Source organism: Bidens hawaiensis, unplaced genomic scaffold, assembly GCF_021521415.1.
Source record: "Bidens hawaiensis isolate Kalapana, Puna unplaced genomic scaffold, B.hawaiensis_p1.1 tig00033274_1, whole genome shotgun sequence".
NCBI lineage: Eukaryota > Viridiplantae > Streptophyta > Magnoliopsida > Asterales > Asteraceae > Bidens > Bidens hawaiensis.
This window is the reverse complement of record NW_027495708.1, coordinates 74,481-92,280: the sequence shown is the minus strand read 5'-3', so window position 1 is coordinate 92,280 and position 17,800 is coordinate 74,481. Positions and strand designations below refer to the sequence as shown.

At 37.3% G+C, this 17,800-nt stretch overlaps 2 pseudogenes across 1 annotated transcript; one reads left to right on the top strand and one right to left on the bottom strand.

Annotated features, from left to right (window-relative positions):
• The first annotated feature begins 1,472 nt into the window (after positions 1-1,472).
• Positions 1,473-3,573, top strand: LOC143584754 (SEC14 cytosolic factor-like; annotated as a pseudogene). The gene is made up of 11 exons (XR_013144420.1): positions 1,473-1,533; positions 1,605-1,633; positions 1,742-1,825; positions 1,902-1,955; positions 2,038-2,115; positions 2,229-2,282; positions 2,607-2,666; positions 2,758-2,853; positions 2,943-3,044; positions 3,120-3,200; positions 3,287-3,573. The product of XR_013144420.1 is annotated as an SEC14 cytosolic factor-like (transcript).
• A 959-nt stretch (positions 3,574-4,532) lies between these two features.
• LOC143584753 (F-box/LRR-repeat protein 25-like) lies at positions 4,533-8,790 on the bottom strand (annotated as a pseudogene).
• Positions 8,791-17,800: the final 9,010 nt, after the last annotated feature.

Genomic DNA, 17,800 nt, shown 5'->3' with positions numbered 1-17,800 from the left:
TAGGTTGCGAATGGACACGCATCTCTCTCTAAATGATTAGAAGGGGCAACTCGTTAAACTTTAATGAGTTTTAGTGTCAAAAAGTGGCAACTAAGACCATCTCTAACAGTTTTTGGTTCAAATCAGTTACATCACTGTCACATCAGCTTTCTTAAAAACCATATCTTTTACTCCAACAATACACATTTTTAATCCATCCTTACATTTCGACATCATCAATTACTTTTACATTTATTTTAAATAAGAATTTCACAATACTATAAAATATTTAATTTTTATTTAAATAAATAACAATATATTAAAATTTTAGTAAAAAAATAGATTAACTAAAATATAGAAAATAAACAAAAAAAAATTACAAATTTAAAATGACAATTACTCTAACAAAATGAAAGAGAGATAATTTGAAACCTTTGTTTGGACTTCTTGTGACATCTTTTATTTTTTATTTATTTATTTATTTATTTTATTTTTTTGCTAGGAGTAGGACTCTTTATAATGTCTAGGACCTCTTGTAACCTTTTTCTAAGACTTATTGTAACGTTTTTTTTTTCTATACTTCTTGTAATGTTTTTTTAATCAAATTAAGCATTGTAAAATAAATAATAAAATCGTTAAAATAATTAACCGTTAAACTTGCGGTTACGTAAATAGACAAACAAAAAAAATACATAATATTTGAAATAAATATTAAAAAATACGTATATATGTATAATATTTTAATATATTTTATAAATGTAAATATGGTATATATCACCCCTATATATATATATATATATGAGTAAGGGGGTTGAAAGATGTGATGTTGGGCCCATAATTGGTGGTTTAGAAAATCAAGCCTGAAACTTTGGTTTTTGATAGAAACAAAGCGTTCTAATAGTTGTTTGGTTTTTGAATTTGTTCGAACCAAATAAAAACCATCATTGGAGATGGTCTAAGCTTTACTCTATGAATGCCAAATAGTACCAGACACCAGTACCGAGCAGGTACCAAATATATACCGTTGGTCCAAATCAGTATCGACTTTTTGATATTTTGGAATCAGGACCAGTACTGATATTTTCTTGATTTTTATCTTCAATACCGATATCTATATTTATAGATTTTCAGTACCGAACACCGAGCTCATCCCTACTTACACAACTTACTCGACTCGGCTTATGCGACTGGTTCAGTTGTTTAAAATAAGGATGACTTTAAAATGGTAGACTAGAAAAGTAAGACTCTTTATTTTTGGGAAAAGACCGGTCAAATGTCAATTTTTTGACACCCATGAAAAGAAGAAAAGAAAATTTAAAAAGTAAGGTTAGGTATTTTTCCGCCATTAATTCCACAAGTACATGTATGTGTATGTGCTTGTCACCTACTTCTCTGCACATCATCACCATCTCTCTGTCATGCTGGTGGTTTAAACTTTAATTGTGGGTTTTTATAACCAAATTCAGGTTTCTTTCTTTCTTTCTTTCTTTCTGGGTAAAATGGTGGCCATAACCCAGGACATGATCAAGCAATTCCAGACTTTAATGGAATCAGGTCACTCTTTTATTCTTTCTTTCTCTCTCTCAATTTCCTTTTTCTTATTATGTTCAAATCTGTTGTTGCAGCTGATGAGCCACTCAAGATCACATTCCAGGTTTATTATTTTGGTTTGAACATTAAATGACACCAGGTGTTTGATTTTATCATCATAGGGTTATAAGTTGATTCAGGTTTATTGTTGCATTCTTATATTAATTTCCAGAATTTGCATCGAGGGTATCCAACCGAGACTGCGATCCGGTTTCTTAAAGCAATAGATGGGAACATATCCAAAGCTCATAACATGGTTAGTTCATTCAAACTCATTTCGCTTGAAACTTGTTATCACATTGGATCCCTGCTGATGAATCTTGTCTTTACAGCTGGTTGATTGTCTGAATTGGAGAATCGAAAATGAGATCGACAAGATATTATCGGTGAGTTATGTTCATAGGATTTTACATGTTTTTAATGTTATCAACAGTTACAACATTATTAACTTTCTGCTTATATGTGCAGAAACCGATCATTCCCGCTGAGTTTTATAGATCGATCCGTGACTCGCAGCTTATAGGGTTGTCTGGTTACACAAAAGATGTATGCGTTTTGTTTACTTCGCATCTATTTTTTTTGCAATTTTCTGGATTTATAGACACCAATGTGATCTGGATCAGAACTGATAGTTCTTTGTTTTCTTGAAAATTATTTAGGGACGACCCGTTATTGCTATTGGTGTAGGGCTTAGCACATATGACAAAGCATCTGTAAGAATCTGTTTATACTTGGTTTTAGATGAAATTATATGAAAGATTCGCGTGAGATTCTTGATTTTTGGATGTAACTTTGTTTTGAGTGATTGGTAAAGTGATCATGATTAGGTTAAAAAATCAACTTTGAACAAGCATGTAAGAAGTTACTGTATGAAAACCTATCTATCTAAGATTCCTAGATTCAGATAATTAATTTTCTAATTATTATTCTTCAAATCGCTCTAATTACTTTGAAGACACACATTTATTCATCCCCTGCGTTTTTTTGTTGTATTTGAAATTGATCATGATGTTTCTTGGTGTTTTCTCTGATTTTAGGCTCAGCACTATGTTCAATCTCACATCCAGATAAACGAATACAGAGACCATGTGATATTGGTAAGCTCAAATTATGATTATAATTTTGAAGTTTCGACCGCATAAATCTCCAGTAACTTGTCAAAAAAGCTAACTCATGTTCTTATTGTAGCCATCTGCAACAAAAGAGTTTGAAAGAAACATAACCACTTGTGTCAAGGTTTTGGATATGACCGGCCTCAAACTCTCGCATCTCAATCAAATCAAGGTTTTGAATAAAGTTCCCATTTTTATCTTTATTATATTTCAAGAAACCTGCAATAAAACTTATACGGTTTTCTGTTCAATTCATTGCAGTTGTTGACAGATATATCTAGTATTGATGACTTAAACTACCCAGAGAAAACAGATACTTATTATATTGTCAATGCGCCGTATGTATTTTCAGCATGTTGGAAGGTTTGCCATTTCTCTTATCATTGATAAAAGATTCAGGGTTTTCGATGCACACGTTTAAAGTGTGAATCTTTTCAGGTAGTGAAGCCACTTCTGCACGAAAGAACAAGAAAGAGAGTGCAGGTCCTTCAGGGTTGTGGTAAAGATGACTTATTGAAGGTAACATCAGTGAGTGAAATTAAACGCTTTGTGTGTAAAACCGCATAATGTTTTTAACAAAATCTGTGTTTATTTGAAATGTGCAGTTAATGGATTATGAATCTCTACCCCATTTTTGTAGAAGACAAGGGTCCGGGTCATCAAAATATTCTAGAAGCTCAACGGGTGATGATTGTTGTTTCTCATTGGACCATGAGTTTCACCAGCAGCTCTATAATTACATGAACCAGCAAGCTGCAGGTGTTGAGCCGCAACCCCTGTCAAACTAGGGTCAGTTCATGTGCGTGTCTCTGAACCTGACCTAAACGGTTGTATAATTGTTCAAACTATAGAGACTGAGCTTTATAAGGTGAAGAACCGGAATCAGCCCTAGCTGTGCCACGTGGCTCGACACTTGTCAATACTGCGTAACTTTTACGTCACATCTTCGCGTATCGCGAAGAAGCTTAAGCATACTCCTTCGCGTATCGCGAAGAAGCTACTCCTTCGCGTATCGCGAAGGGGCAAAAACACTAAGGCGGCCCTTAAGCGGCTCGCGGCGATGTGCAAAGTGCGCAATCAAAGCGCCACATTGCACCCATCGCACTTCACCCGTGCCCGAGCCCGTGCGCGTCGGGTGCTCTGCACCCTCCGCTAGGATTACTGGGTGTGATTTGGCACATTATCATGTGAACTCTCTTCTTTATAAAGAGCTTACAAGTTTTGTAATCTAGCGATGTGGGACAAGAGTTAGAAATCCTACTTATACCATGGTGAAAGCCTTCCATTTTCTTTCCTCCACCAATGTGGGATGTAATTTTCCTTTATATTTTTCATTCTTCCTTAAATTACTTATTAAGTAATAACAAGCCGAGCCCGAGGTTGAAAGAAATAACTGACGAGCTGAGCTTTAGAAAAACTCAAACCCTCATAACTCAAAACAAAGCAAGCTCGAGCCTAGTGAGCCCGGGCTTAGTTCATTCACAACCACAAAAACCAATTAGAAAGCATATTTACCCTTCTCATAAACAAAAACTTGCCTTTTGAAGAACTCTGCAAACTTAATGATATCATCTGGTCCCTTAAAGTAAGCATATGCTCTGGAATATGATTAGACTTCAAGCTGCAAATAAAGTTCAATAAGAAATTATTACTCTACCAAAAACTAGATAATTCTAGAAAGATAATGTCAAAAAAAAGGTTTTTGGTTCACTTATAAGTTATAATCATGAACTGCTTGAATAGAAAATATCTAAACAACAGAAAATAGCACCGCAATCTGCAGAATCTTCATGAACAAGAATTACTTACTAGACTTTTCAAAGGGATGGTAATTTTCTTTTGATCGTTTGCCTAAATCCCAGATTCATCCTTCAATACTACCTGCATCACAACATTAAGAAATTGAAGATAATTTTATGAATAAAAAATAATTAATGGATTATAATAACTTACCTCTATATATTCAAAAGGCCTTACAAAATGCAGTGGTATCTAGGTTGGTTGATATTGATTTCCCTGTATATAATGACTTCAAACATATGGAATCCAAATAAACTTTACAAAACATGATTTATTACACACACAACACAGGGCATTACACAAACTAAGCCCAGAACTTGCAAATAAAATTAGCATAAGAAAACCTAAGGCCTAAACTTCCAAATCCTACAACCAAACATCAACTACAACCCAAAACAAACCAATAATCATCCACCTGTAAAACAAAATCCTATCATAAAATAAAACCCTAAGCAAAAAGGAAAAACACTGCATACTTGGGGAAATAATGGCCTAACTACAAAAACCAAAATCAAATGAAAGCAAATTATAACTACAAATAACACAAAGGGAATGTATTATACCTAAAATCCATCTATTATACATTTATACCTAAAATTCACAAAATTAGCATATGTTATACCAAAAATCCCAAATTTTAACATATATTATACCAAAGTTAACATGTATTAGCTGAAATCCCCAAATCTTGAAGCATTGGTAGCCGGAGTTAAGAAGTACCGGTGGCCCGAGGTTGCAGTCAGAATTAAGCAGCGGCCGTGGGTGAAATTGAGCAACAGCGGAGGTGTTCGGTGGAGAGAAAGAGGGAAGAACTCCAGCCACGGTGGTGTTCGTCGGAGAGAAGCAACATCGTAGTTTTGAGAAGGAGGGAAGGAAGACACAAATAATGAAATACATAGCCCACTTTGATGATAAAACACCAGCCATTAGATATGTTGGTTATCAACGGGCAAGATTGATTCCCTGATTGTTCACATGGATCAGGAGCATTAGCGGCGACAATCAAGGTGTCGCCGCTAAAAGTGTCGCCCCTAATGCTCTGTTTTCTTGTAGTGTTGCGTTGCCGAAACCATGTATAGAGCCATACCGTGCACTGCCCCTTAAATGCTTTCACTTGAACTTCCTGTATGTTTAATGTTTTACACATCTTCATCAGGAGAGATATATTTGATGTGTTTTATGTTGAGATATGAAATAATACTTGTACCATGAGTTTCATATATGCGCTACGTTTATTTAGGAAATATGATTTGTGTAGGCAAGGTGGAAACTAGGAAGGATTCTAGCAAATTGATTTTAAATTTTAAGAATTCCGATTAATTTTAAAAGAAAAATGAGGAGAATGATATAAAAATAATATCTCATATTTGTTGGCTTTCTTTGCCTTCATATGTTGGAGATTTGTTAATTCCTTCATTAAATGTCCATAATTTTTTTAAAAAATAATCTCACCATAACAACAAATAGTTTATCTTTAATATGACCATATATAGTATTGTTATATAAAAAAATTAAAAAAAAAGTGTTTCTTTATACATTATGTTATAGGTTCTGGTCATTGTGTTTTTCAACTAAGGTTCTATACATTGTGTTATTAGTTCTAATCATTGTGTTTTTCAACCGCATATTCAATACATTGCACCATAACAACGAACGCTTTTATCTTTAATTGACTATAGTATTGTTATATAAAAATTTTATAAAAAAATTAATGGGTTCTTGTGTTAAAGATTTTGAACATTATGTTTTTCAACTAGGGTTTCTATACATTGTGTTATAAGTTCTAATCATTGTGTTTTTTCAACCGCTTTTTCAATATATTTGTATTATTGGTTCCGATCATTATGGTTCTGGTCTGCTGTATAGTGTTATAGACTCTCATTATGATTTTTGTCTGTTGTCCAATGTGTTTTAGTGTGTTGTGTTGCCCATTTTGTTTACGCATATGGGTTTTTGATTTTTTTTTTCAAAAGTATAAGTATACCCATATTAAATATAAATAGCACGGTTTTATTGTGTAAATTTTTTTTAAAAAAAATTGCGTATAAAAGTTAATGATGCTTAAAAATAATTGGAGAATTAACAAATAGCATATGGAAAAGAGACTTTTTTTTCCCTCTGTCATTCCCCCTTTGGTCGTGTTCGGATACATAGCTATCAAGGGTGTCTACTTTAGACTATATAAGAAAATACAATTTCATATTATATCATAAATTCATAACCCTTTCATATGTCAAAAGACTTTTAGACACTTGTTTCGAACAACATACAAGTTTGATGTTACTTTCAATTGCTTGAACCGAAACTCACTAATTAGAAGGAACAATATAAAAAAGAACTCAAAACTTAAAGACAAACAAACTGTTCATTGCCACCAAAACTAAGAACAATATAGCACCAAAAGTTGACCTTTTGCCACGTTGTAGCAAGTTCATGAAAAAAAAATAATAAAGAAAAAACGTTGTAACAAACGTTGCAGCACCATAAGTTCTCTTCCAACATAAACAAAAAAAACTATCAAAAATGCATCTTTGCCATTTTGGTCACTATTTTGGCTCTCCTACTCCAGCACCGCCCGTAACTACCATATCCTGTAGGGTTTCCATGACATTGATATAAAACTTACGGAATGATAATAGTACACAATTTATGTCACGAATCTTCAATTTAATATCATATGGAAATGCATTGTTTTCTTTATAAAAATAACATGAGTAAGGCATAGTGAGTTTCTCAACTTGTAAAACAAATATATAAACATATGATTTTTGTTTGAACAAAATCAAAAAAACATTTGACAACAACCTTGATTTGTCAAAACATAAGATAAAAGCGAAAATATAAAGTGTGTTTAATAGGTTTGCCAGCTGACCTCAAGAATTTTATGCAGGAATCATACAAATTGATCTTAACATAATATACCAATTGCTTGCCATTATACTATATGATGCATAGAAAATAAAAATATAGTCCACAACGTAAAAAATACCTCACGCGAGACCATTGTGAAGGTGGCACCTGGAGAACTATCTAGCAAATAGTTTTTGACTTCCGCAGACATCTTTACTCCTTTGTGTTTTGCATTGCTGGATGAATCTTTAAACTCTTTAAGTTAGCTAACGGAGAAGGTTGATGTGACATTAGTTCCCCATATGAAGAAAGAAGCTACACAATATGAAATTCATAAAAAATAAGCATAAAAGCTAAGGATTAGCTAACACAACCATCATAACGACGAGTACATATTTGTTCAGAGAATATTTCTTAGAAAATCATTATATGTAAGATGCACAAGATATACATGACCTGTTACCTCAACTATTTCCAAGTTAAGTTTAAGAAACTTGACGCTGTGAAGCTCTTGTAGCAGACATAGAACTTGATGAGCATTGATCGGACGTGGTACACATATATCCGCCTTTTCCAAACAACTGAAATCGTCATTAGAAAGTTGCAAACAGTGATAACCCTTGTAGAGAAAGAATACAAGGTCAGGTGCAGAAATCCGGCATTGAAGGTTTTGCAAAATTGAATCTCTTATAGTGAGATTCTTGAGCTGAGGTGCAACAATATTGAAAATATTCACAGTCCCGCGAACATCTTCAAGTGTAAGACTACAGAGCAGAGGAAGACAAATACTTAAACCATCTGATCCGATCGTTAAGCAGCCTTTTAAGGTGAGATTTTTCAAATTCGCACAGTTGGAGAAAAAGCCAGTGCACGTATCAGTTTTTCTATCACAACGTATGAAGACATCTTCGAGATGCAATGTTGTTAAGGCTGGGAACTCCCAAGTAGATGATGTTTTATTGTGATACGAAAAGAACTCTTTCCCATAGTAGTTTGTACCTGAGAGATCTTCCATTGTCACAGTAAGATGTTTAAGAGACCGAGAACTAGAAAGAAAAGGAGCGAACATAACACCAAAAAACATGTCGAACGAGCATGCAATATTCAGTTGTTCGATATTGTGAGAGAATGCATACGCCATAATTTGTTCGACAATAGCATTGCTATCCTCTCCATGGAAACTAATCTTAACAGAAGACACGCCTGCTTGATCGTTGCGGCTAGAGAGAACATGTGTAACAAACTCGGAGAACTTGGACAAACAAACGAAATCCTCCCTTGAGAAATTGAGATAAGGCATTGAAGTCCAAATAAACCTCCATCTAGATGACAAAGCACTGGTTTGAATGGCATGTTTGATTCGGATAAAAGAAAGGATTTTATGGATAACTTCATCTGGCAAGCTGCTTAGTCTATCCTCTTCTACATTCATTCTTTGAATAACATGGCGAGAATCCATTCTCCTTAAGCTGCCATATGAGAAAATGCAACAATCAGTGCATGCTAAAAAGAATAAACTATTAATACAAGGGTGGTTACATAAAAACAGACAAATGGTAAGTGTTTATATTTATTAAACTAACAGCCAAAAATGAAATGAAACACACCAGAGACAATGGGGTTACTTCTGCATACCTTAAAAGTCCAACAATATGGAAATGAAGATATATAATTGTAAGACCTCCATGCAGGCTAATACGCTTGATAAAAAAACATTTACAACAAAGGAATAAAACAACAGTATTATATGACTTACTCGCTTTAATGATGGTCGGTGGTCAGATTGAACAGAAGGCATGGAAGATTAGAAGCAATACGATCGACGGCCGGAGTAAAGTAAAGGAGACCATTAGGGTTAGGCCGCAGTGCGTATTACGCAGCACGCATTTCTATAACCCTAGCAACTCATTCAATTTGTTTTTTCTATAACCCTAGCAACTCATCTAATTTAGACCACTCGTAGTGGGCTCTTTGCGGGAGAAAACAAGCCCACAACTAAGTAAACACCGCATCCCCCTCCTTCGCGCTGGTCATTTTCTGCACAACAAAGTTGAGTCTTTGACCGGTTAATCATGACCGTTGGTAAGCTAGGTCAAAAATTAAATAAATAACACTCTCCACTAATTTTATACACACTATTCTACAACTATTTTATCAATTTCTCTTCAAAGCATCACTTTATATGAAGTAACCAAATGCCTAACCGAAACCGATAATTAGGGTAGAGTCACGAAGATGGACCCATGAATAAGAGGTAGCGTTAGCAAATACTTGGTATGCTTTCGAAGACTTGGACCTCATGGAAGAACGAACGTTAGGTTTATTGCCACGAGTTTATAACTATTTTGTTTCAGATGGAAGATCAAGCGATCGTATAGAGCACCAAGTGTATTTGAAATGGCAAAACATGGTCAAACAAATTAACACTCTCGATAATGATCCCTTTTAGATCATAGCTTGCCGATGGAATTGAAAATAGTATTTTTTTTTTCTATTTATTTATTGAAGAAAGTGATGTTTCAAGCATTTATATATTTTATTTTAATTTAATGAAATATTTATCTGTTTTATTTTTACTGATAAAAGTTAGAAAAGAAAATAGAAAAAAACCAACTGAGAAATGATTACAGAACAGTTTTATCACTACGTCACTTTTTGCAAAACCAGCCAATACTGACTGAGACACCATTCAACAGAACCCCCCCCCCCCCCCCAATTTAGTTACCGCTACGTGTGTCTTATAATATAACATAAATTCTCTTTCGTTCACTAAAAAATAAACCAAACTTGGGGCCTTTAAAAAAACAATTGAATAATTTTAGATAGAAAATTTGCTTAACATTTAACAAAGTCACCCTTGATTTTGTTGGGTTTCGGTGGTAATCAGTCAAAATTATATTTATTAAACTCGGTTGGGACAAATAATAATTAATCTCATTAATTAATAAATGCGCAGCGTAATGTAAACGAGTAATCAGCACCAAAACAAAACCCGACAGGACCCGGTTACAAAACATACGAGCACAGTTACAACAAAACTAATTAAATTTATATAAATATAAACCGACAATATATATATTTTATATAAATATAAACCGACAATATATATATTCGTTAACCCGACCCGTTGGTCGTTTCGATGTATTGTTATTTATTAATTATCATTAATAAAGTATTTCGAAGTTTGAAGGTCATTGTTAGTTCGTTTTATATTACTATCGATCAATCGCTAAAATTTCGGGCTTTAGTGTTAATCAATTCTCAAATTATCGGGTATAATACGAAAATAATATGAATGTAATTATATATACTTTTAACAAATTTTATAACATCTCAAAAATCCAAGGCTCTCTTTTGAAATATAGTTTAATAAAGGTTTAATATAGATTCAAAACAGGAGGACTAAAACTAAAAATATGAAATTAAAATATTAATAAAATAACCCCAACCCCCCCCCCCCCCCCGTGACCCAATTTCCTGGCCATCGGAGCCGCCGGCGACGGCTCCGACCACCTCAAAACCCATCTGTTCAGCTATTATTTGATCCAGTAATTTAGCATAACATTTTTGGACGGCACCAACCAACGATAATTAACATTCTAACTATATGATAACTGGCTTATTAACGTCAATTAATCCCATGTTGACCGCCGGAAAATTGGCCAAGCTATTAACGACCAATTAACAACATTAAGTTGCAATTTCAAGTATAAGTAGGACCCTAAGCTTTGACCAAACTCGTTTCAATCATCAAACGCATCAAACATACTCTCTAATTCATGCTTTGATCTAAAGCGTGCTCAACCAAACCCAATCAAGCCAATCCATGCTCCTTAACTTCCCAATCAAAACCGTGTGTTGACCGTAGCTCAACCCATCGCTCAAGCTTACCCCACCCCTCGAGCGTGTTTCAATTGTGGAGATCCTAATCACTTCCGCAACGTATGTCCTCGACTCGCTTATCAAGCTCAAATGGTCGTTGCTCAAGCCTATCAACTTCAGGCTCATCAACCTCCAATTTCTTAGCTTATGGCGAACCAAGTTGTTCAACCGGTTCAAACTAGCCAAGCTCGACTTCTCAAGCTGCACCACCTGTCCCCAATGCTCGTGGGAGGGCATTCGTGATCAATGCAAACCAAGCTTAGCATAACAACGATGTGGTGAATGGTAAGTTCTTGGTTAATAATGTTTATGCATCTATCTTATTTCATACCGGTGCTGATATGAGTTTTTTGTCATTTGATTTTGAATCTATGCTTTCTTCGTGTTCTAAACTCAAAAATTCCTTTACAGTTGAAGTCGCAAACGGTAAAACTATCTAGATTGATTCAGTGATTAGTGGTTGCACCCTAAACCTCAACGACTATGATTTCTCCATTGATCTCATTCCTATGCAGCTCAGAAGTTTCGATATAATACTAGGCATGGATTGGTTAGCTCAACACCGTGCTGAAATTGTGTGCTTTGAAAAGTATATTCGGATTCCACTTGATGACGACCATATTTTGCGTATTTTCGGTGAGAAGCCTTCCAAAGGGCTCAAGCTTATGACGTGTACTCAAGCCCAAAAATACTTACGTAAATATTATGCGGCTTTTCTTGTTGATGTCGTGGAAAAGAAACAAGAAAAGGAGACAATAAAAGATATTCCAGTGGTTTGTGACTTTTCGAAGTTTTCCCTAATGACGTTTCCAGTTTACCTCCTACTCATGAAGTGGAGTTTCGTATCCATCTCATGCCTGGTGCGAATCTTGTCGCCAAAGCCCATTATGGTCTTGCACCTTCGGAAAAGCAAGAACTTGCAAGCCAACTCCAAGATCTCTTCAGCAAGGGTTTCATTCGTCCATGTTCGTCACCTTGGGGCGCACTTGTTCTTTTCGTTAAAAATAAGGACGGTTCCTTTCGAATTTGTATCGATTATCGTGAACTCAACAAACTCACGATTAAGAACCGATACCCTTTGCATAGAAATGGCAACCTTTTCGATCAACTTTAAGGCGCATCTTGTTTTTCCAAAATCGATATTTGTTCGAGTTATCATCAGTTGCGTGTCCATGAGGATGATATACCCAAGATCGCGTTTTGAACTCACTACGGTCATTAGGAATTTATGGTTATGCCTGTCTTCTTGACCAATGCACATGCGGTATTTATGGACCTTATGAACCGCGTATGCAAACCTTATCTTGATAAGTTTGTGACCGTGTTCATCGATGACATTCTCATTTACTTGAAATCTAGAGTTGAGCATGAAAAACATTTGCATGATATCCTCGAGTTGTTAGAGAAAGAACAGCTTTTTGCCAAGTTTTCCAAGTGCGAGTTTTGGTTAAACGAAGTCCAATTCCTTGGTCACATCGTTAACGAAAAAGGCATTCACGTCGATCCCGTTAAAATCGAAGCTATTAAGAACTGGAAGACCCTGAATTCACCTACTGAAGTTCGATCCTTTCTTGGTCTCGCCGGTTATTATCGTCAATTTATCCTGAACTTCTCCAATATTGCTTTGCCTCTCACCACTTTAACTCATAAGGGTAAACCTTATGAGTGGGGGGCTAAGCAAGATGAAGCTTTTCAAACCTTAAAGCGTACGCTTTGCGACACTCCTATTCTAGCCCTACCCGAAGGAAGCGAGGATTTTGTTGTCTATTGTGATGCCTCGAATCAAAGGTCTTGGTTGCGTTCTCATGCAACGAGCCAAGGTTATCGCCTATGCGTCACAACAACTTAAGGTTCACGAAAAGAATTATACGACACACGACCTTGAGCTTGGTGTTGTTGTATTCACATTGAAAATATGGAGACACTATTTGTATGGAACGAAATGTATGGTATTCACCGACCACAAGAGCCTCCAGCATGAGGCAACGACGATGGGCCGAACTCCTTAGCGACTACGATTAAGAAATACGTTACCATCCCGGTAAAGCAAACATAGTGGCTGATGCCCTTAGTCGAAAAACCCATGTCAAGAGAATTCTTCTCCAAAGCATTGTTATTCCCATCGATCTACAGCTACGTATCTTTGAGGCCCAACAAATCTCAGTCACCGAAGGAAATATGTACAAAGAGATGTCGTGTGGTGCTGAACTTCAACTCGAAACCAAGCGTGATGGTTTGCTTTATTTTCATAATCGCCTTTGGGTCCCAGATTGTGACGATTTTTGTGACATCTGCCCTGATCCGACCCGACCCAGGTACCCGTTTCTCTGACCCGATCTCTTTCTTTTATGATTTAATATATTTATACTTATGTTTTATTTTTAATAATAATAATATACTTTTCCTTCCCGTCTCTCTCTCTCTTTCTTTCCGCCGTCCCCTCCCTCTTCCTTCTCTCTTTCCGCCTTCTTTTCCCTTTTGTCGTCGTTCCGCCCTTACGCCTTGTTTCCCTCTTAACTCTTTGCTTGTCCTTTGGTTCTTCCCGCCTAAGGATGTCTGCAGCTCCACGCGCCAGACTCCTTACATGGAAGCCTGCGTGAAGACATCTTGTTCCTGCGATGCGTGAAGAGAACTCTTCTCGCAGCGCGCTAAGAATGCATGTTCTTCCCGCAATGCGCTAAGAATGTATGTTCTTCCCGCGATGCGGTTAGAATTCTAGTTCTTCACGCAGCACGCTAAGGATTTGTGATTCTTCCCGCAGTGCGCTAAGGATTGTTGTGCCAGCCTTCGCGCTCGCGCACTCAGCCTTCCCGCGCTTAACCCTTGTATCTTCTGTTTAAATCTAGCCGTTTGCTTTTGTGTTGTCTTATCTTCTGAGCTGTTGACCTAATCTGCTTTATGTCTGAATAGTTACTTTCGGCGCAGCATGCGTACCAACCCCATTGGTTGACAGAAAAAGTGACTGACATAATCTTTTGAGATCTGCTTTTGCCATGCTTGACCTGTACCTTTATCTGATCCGCCCATGCTTTTTACTGTTCCCTGTCAGCTTTATCTTGCCCCCTGCAGCTGCCATATCTTTTGATATCTTTACTTTTCAGAACTTTTTACCGTTGATATCTTTTCTTTTACTTTTTGAGATCTTTTCCCCTTTTTCTAGGGTTTATGTCTCCTAGGGTTTTCCTATAAATAATAATAGTAGTATTTTCTTAACACTTCACACACTACACTTAATCTCTCCTGTTCTCTCTTTTCCTTTGCTCTCTGCCGATTGTCCTTCTGCCGCCTCCTCTCTTGCCTCCGTCTTCCTCCCTGTTCTGCCCCGTTTTCCGGTAATATATTATATAACTTACTTATTAATTATGCTAACTTATAATCAAGACAAATCATTAAAACAATAATCTTATTTATAGGTTAACTTTGCTTGTTTAAGAGTTGATTCTTGCATATCTTTCACCGCATCGTTTATCAAGTGAGTTATCTCGTATCTAATCCCTTTTTATTTTAAATGCTTTGGGATGTTCATGTGTTCATACAAAACTTGAGTCTTAAACTGTTTATGAACTTTAGTCGCGCAGTATCCCATGTGTTGAGGACGTAGGCTTGGCTGTTTATTTGTATGTGTGGATCATTAACCGTCTTGTCGGTCTATTCCGCAGTTTTCATGGTACCATTAGATGAACACGGGAGAACATTCGTTTATGATTTTCTCTTTTGTTTACACTTGCACAGTTAGTCTTGTTTGTGAGCTCAATTGTGAGCACTGGCAGTCTTGTCTCTTAGAGTTGGTCCCGATCAGATTACACCCTTGTTGAAAACCAGACATACACATGTTGCGCGCAGATTTTATCGTTATCTATGTATTGTATTAAACTTGATTTCTCACCAACACGCAAGTGTTTGACGTTTATTTTAACACATGTTCAGGTTTGCAGTAGCTGTTTTGGAGCTTGTGGACACGTAGGACGTTTTCACTTTTGGACCTAGAATTAAAATGTATCAAGACAAGTTAATGTTGTTTGAATGTTATAATTTATAATATATTGATTTATGTTTGATTTATGTTCTTTATTTTCCCCGCTGCGCGTGCGCGATAAAATGTGTATTAATAAATATTGACACCAATAGTGTCGCGAGTAATGAAGCAATATGTGGCGCCCCGATGTATAATCCGCCTTTGGTCGGGGTGTTACAGATTGGTATCAGAGCTCGTTGACTTTAGGATAGGTGGTTAGACGTAACGGCCTAGAATACCTAAGAGTCCCTCCTCGCGCATGAGAGGAATCTCATGTTTGCGCGCTTATTGTTAATTACTCGTTATTTATGAATATGCTCGCGCTTGCGCAGTATATGATTTTATGTTTTATTTCGCGATATTTCGATTTTTGTTGAATTTCGATTTTTATTGATTTTTCTTACATATTCGTTTGTTGGGTTTGAAAATCCGAAAAGTCATGGTGATACATGAATAGTTGATTTTCAATTTCCATTTACGATTATGTTCTGAGGTTGGAGACTTGAAAAGTCATGGTGATACATGAATTGTCAACCTCCAATACTCATTTTCTTGTATATTTTATATTGAAGATTGGAAAGTCATGGTGATACATGAATCGTCAATCTCCAATACTCGTTTACTCGTATATTTTAAATTGGGAATTCGGAAAGTCATGGTGATACATGAATTGTCGATTTCTGATTCGAATTTGTTACCTTTATTAAGTCTGCATTTTGGGTCATTTATTTTACTTTAACTGTTGACAGTAACTGACTCCGTGAAACCAAGCTTTATAAGATTAAAACTTTGCGCTAAAACCAAGATATTAACTAAAATTAAAACTTTTATAGAATGCCTCCGCTATCTCGCCGATTTCAGAGAAGTGAAGCCTCGCGCATGCGTAGACAGCAACGTTCCCAGGAAATGGCCGCCGCAATAGCCCAAGCCTTAAACCAAAACAATGCTAATACCTCCAGCTACAACATTAAATCCTTCAATGCGGGTAACCCTCCAAAGTTCACAGGTCTTGGAGGAGCCACCGTGATGCTCCAATGGCTCGAGAAGATAGAAAACACTTTCCTCCACACCCAATGCCCCTCAGACAGACGAACCCTGTATGCTTCCAGTGTCCTGGAATCCAGAGCGCTTACATGGTGGAATGGAGTAGCTCATGCGCGTGGCGCAGAGGCTGCTTCTAGCATAACATGGGAGGAATTCAAGGAAATTCTTACGCGAGAATTCTGCCCTCCCAACGAAGTTAAGCGCCTGGAGGAGGAATTTTGGAACCTTAAGCAGTACAGTGGTGAAGCGCGCGAGTACGCGACGCGCTTCCATGAACTAAGCCTGCTTGTCCCTCACCTTGTTACCCCTTCCCGCCGAGCCATAGAGAAGTTCCTTGGGGGTCTCCCCATGGAAATTCAAGATTCTGTATGGGCCAGAAACCCAGTTACCCTCTCTGACGCCATTGAGTTGGCCGCTGTGCTCAGCGACAACCATGTCAGAGCAGGAACTCTGTTCCTGCGGGGAACTGAGAAGACCAAAACCACCAAAACTGTTCCTGAACCAACAGAAACCAAACCAGAACCCTCAAACCGTAACAACCTCAAGCGCAGGCGCAAGGCCTATGCGCTTACCAACCCGCCCATAGTCCAGCAACCCGCTTACCAACCTCTAGCTTACGCCCCTCAACCCCTGTCAGCCTACCCAACACCTCCTGTAGTCCACAACTATGCCTTAACCAATCCAGCACTCCCTGCCCCGCCAACTAAGAAACCTTACACAGGAAACCATCCCTTTTGCCCAACCTGTAGATTTCACCACCCAACCCAAACCCCGTGTCGACTTTGTACCCGATGTGGCCGTACTGGTCACACTGCTGAGAACTGTAGAGTCCTTCCCGCCAATCCAATTGCGCAAACACCACCAGTCTACCCGCAGAATCCACAACTAACCTACCAAAACCCACGACCCAGATCGTGCTTTAACTGCGGTGATCCCAGTCATTTCCGGAACGCGTGCCCAAGGCTACAAGTTCAGATTACGCAAGCGAATCCGGTGAACCAGATTTCAAACCAAGTGACGCGTGGACGAGCTTTTAACATAACCGCGCACCAAGCGCAAGCGAATAATGACGTAGTTAATGGTACATTTTTGCTTAACGGATTTTATGCTTCTATACTTTTTGATACTGGCGCCGATCGAAGTTTTATCTCTCGCGCCTTCGAGCAGAAGCTTGCGCGACCGCGCGATAACTTAAAAGAAGATTTTTCAGTTGAATTGGCTAATGGTGAAATTATTTTAATAAACTCAGTGATTAAAGATTGTACGCTTAATCTTAACGAAAACGATTTTCTAATTGACCTCATCCCTATGCCTCTTGGAAGCTTTGATGTTATCATTGGTATGGACTGGCTCTCGCTTAATCGCGCCGAAGTTATTTGCGCCAAGAAATTGATTCGCATTCCTCGAGAAAATGGTGATCTTCATATTTACGGCGAAAAACCCTCCAGTGGTCTTAAACTTATGTCTTGCGCCGAAGCCCAAAGACTCATGCGGAAGAAGTGTATTGCATTTCTAGCCCATGTGGTTA